Raw genomic sequence first — 3,669 nt, forward strand, 5'->3', positions numbered from 1 at the left:
TAAAGAATTTTTCTGTACTCAGCTGTGTTGGTCTACTCCTATTTTGTTTGTCATGGTCCTGGGTTACTGTTTCTCTGGCATAATGTGTCAATTTTCACATCAACCTTATCTAAATCTCAGGGTTCTCCAAGTCTGAGCTAGGATTTTACTTTGGCAACTAGATTGCAAAACAACCAATGGGGGGATGGTGTGGAAGTTAGATGGACCTTGCCCTGTTTGAAAATCTAAGGCAAAAAGTTGGCATTCTAAATTAGAATCTAATCTAAGGGTACCCTGGGGGACATGATTCTGTTGTTATAAGTTCTAAGATGTACTAAAGGATTTTTATAAGTTTGGATGACCATATCAACATATTTTATCTTAAACATTAAACAAATAAATACTACCACAATACCACAATGCTAGTTAAAAAAGAAGCATAATATTAAGCATTTGTGGTCGCAAACAACTAAGATAGAACACTGAATCTAGTTCATGTGTTTGACTTTTAGGCTGGATGATTATGTTACCCAAACTGAGGGGATAGAGCTAACCAGCCTTCAGTGTAACTGCATGACAACAAGTATACCCACATTGTTCTCTAACTTAGAGTCTAAGCTTTGGGACAGATTACACAATGTGTTGTTGCCCCTGGATGTAACAAACCTTAGATATGTAGCATGACCTTTCAGACAGCACACTTGTCAGACTAAACAACAAATCGAAAGATCCACTGAAGAATGGCCTATATTTTCTGTGCTCACAAAACTACTCATTTTTTTCAAAGCTAACATAACATTCTACATGATAAGTTTTGCATATAGCAGCTGCTGTAGCTTTAATTTTGCTGGGATCCAAATTTGTGGTAGGGAGAAAATTGAGTGTTCACTGTGTCATTCACAGAATCACAGTTGAATCAAGGTTTAGGTGGGTTGCAAACAAAGCTTACCTAAATTTTAAAATACTAGTATGAAATAAATGTATTCCTACTAATCACTACCAAAACAATATGTTGTCAACTACCAACATTCCCCATCAGGCCTATGCATAATTTGTTTACATTTACTGATAGGAGGCCTCATGAATATAGGACGGAAGGCAGAAATCCAGCTATGGCAAGCTTTCTTGCATAAAGCAGCAGCATATGTTGTTTTGTTGTTTACTACTAGCATCTTTCAGTTTGTACCAGTAATCAAGTCCATAACTGATATACTTTTTCACAGTTGATTTCTTCTGTCATAAGCAACAAGCAAAATATGGTTCAAGCTCAAGTTTCGACCGGAAATAGACTCAAAACAAATGTAATGTTACGTCAGAATAGTAACAGCATATGATATGGTTCTTGGGTCCTTGCAAAAAAAAAAATTATGCACTCTATTCCTGTAACTATTTTCTCAAAAGAGCCAATCAACGAGAAAATGCATTCATTTTTTTTGGATGATAGTATTCAGTAACGAAGTGTAAGTAATGGTTGACCAGATGAATGTCACATAATACCGCGGCGTGTATATTCTATTTCATCGTTCAAGGTTTTGGCCATATTTGAAATAATTAGCATAGCATGAAACTGCAAAATACCAAAGAGGCTAAAAGTTGGACGTTTCTACAACTGTAATGGATTTAGAAAACCATTTCTTTGGAGTTTATTTGCGGCATGCAAATCATGTAAAGGGCCTTTGTGACAAGGACGTCAAATTATAACAACAACAGCCATGCTTTGGTGACTTCCGTACTGCTGGGAACATAGCATTTCTTCCTATAAGCGTATATTAGAACGTAATATATGAAAGATTCACTCTGTATTATGATCGCTGGCTACTAAAACAGGAGACACAGGGCAAAATTCTCCCATTTGACGTTTCAAGTTTGACCCTTCATCAAATCGGCGAAGAGGCAAACGATCACAGGCAAACGATCACACACGCGACAGAAACCTCCCTTATTTACGGTCAAAATCACCGGCTTTGGATGGAATCCCTTTACACAATGATCTCCTAACTTCCACATAATACCAAAAAGACTTTCATCTTACCTTTTGTGTCTAAATAGAGGCAGATATAAGACAAATAGCGTCAAAATGTGGCCTTCCCCCGCAGCCGTTCGTCCTGTTGCAGCCGCTGCAGCTCTTCACATCCGTGTGCATCCGTCTCAAGTGGGGCGGATGACGTCACTGCCGGGTGGGCACGTGACCGGAATGAGGCATGCAAAATTTGTGTCAGCGTGGGATTTCCGCGGAAAAAAATCCGATTTATCATCGAATTCAGAGGCCATAAAACTAAGGAGCTTCCTCCTGGTAAAACGAAAACATATTCGCGTAGTACCCCTTTTATCGACATATATCGACTCATCGACGATTTGTTCTTAGTATCGGGATTGAACTAACTGCTCTAATTATAGATCAACCGTGAAAGAGGTTAAAAACCTCTGTCAGAAACTAAGGAAACTTACAGAAAATCCGCTGGAATTTAATAGATATCTCTCATGGGTCACACCCCTATACCCAGCGATCGCCCCGACAGTTGCTGCTGAATTGCACCTAACTTGCAATTCGCAATATTGTCACCTAAGGTCATAATCATAGAATGTCTCAATGTTTTGTATGAAAAAAAAAAATGAAAAAAAATCATCATCTCTACTGTTCAATGATCTTCAATAGCAGCGCCACATCCGGAATTCATGCAAAAGAAAAATGACCATGCACATGTCCTTAACTTTTGAAATCATAGGAGTAGCCACCCACCAACGTTTAAACTACTTATTATAAATATTGATAGATTTTGAACTTTACTGGTAATTTACTCTGGTAAGATCCAGGCAACACTGAAGCACTAGTGGAAAAGGATGAAAAGGTCGATGAAAGGAACTAACTACATGGAAAATCTCTATGAAAATGTCCTTTCAAAGAGCGTTAGTGTTTTCATAGTAGGTTTCATGAATGCCTGCAGGAAATACCTTTAAATTGAACGTTTATGCTCTTACAGAGCTAAGGCAGTCAGCAGTTCAGTTTCAGTAATATAAGAATTCAATGTGATATCTTTCAACATCTATATGTTAGTTATTGACTTAATGCGTATCCACACATCTTGTTCACAGCGCTGTATAATCTTACCAAAGCCTCATGCATTCGCTCCCATGATTGAAGTACCTTTGGTACTAACTGCAGTACCTAGAAATTTCGCTGGGAGCATCGCTCTTCAGTGCATACCCATCACAGTGAAAGCAGATATGTAGGCTTTATCGTTTTTGTGGCATGCCGCCTTGAAGCTAAGAACTAGTCAGCTGGGCTAAGAACCAGTCAACATTCTTTTGAACATACACATAATGTTTTCAAAAAGATTTTGTAATAACGTTACCACAAGTGAATCCCTTTCAAATGTATTTTCCGTTTACTATATTGCAACAAAAATTAAATGAGGGTCTGCATGGGGGGTCTTGGTAACGCTTAACGGTGAATTCAGGAGGCCCGGTAACGCTTAACGGTAAATTCAGGAGGCCCGGTAACGCTTAACGGTAAATTCAGAAGGAGTTACTATTAAACAACGCATAACACTTAAGTAACATCGACGTGCATTCCTATTCATACAGCGCTAGAGTAGTTATATCAATGGGTGAAATATCCGACTAATAACATTGTGAGAAGCAAAAGGTGCCCAGAACCCGGAGGAATGACAGGGACAATGTCCATGACAT

At 38.6% G+C, this 3,669-nt stretch overlaps 1 protein-coding gene across 1 annotated transcript in view; it reads right to left on the minus strand.

Moving 5' to 3' along the window:
- The window catches only part of LOC118410911 (phosphatidylcholine:ceramide cholinephosphotransferase 1-like), a gene marked incomplete in the record, with an annotated part of 19,209 nt that extends 17,043 nt beyond the window's left edge, over positions 1–2,166 (minus strand). The window contains 1 exon segment of the mRNA XM_035812811.1: positions 2,012–2,166.
- Between the last annotated feature and the right edge of the window lie 1,503 nt (positions 2,167–3,669).

The sequence above is a fragment of the Branchiostoma floridae genome, chromosome 3, assembly GCF_000003815.2.
Source record: "Branchiostoma floridae strain S238N-H82 chromosome 3, Bfl_VNyyK, whole genome shotgun sequence".
Lineage (NCBI taxonomy): Eukaryota > Metazoa > Chordata > Leptocardii > Amphioxiformes > Branchiostomatidae > Branchiostoma > Branchiostoma floridae.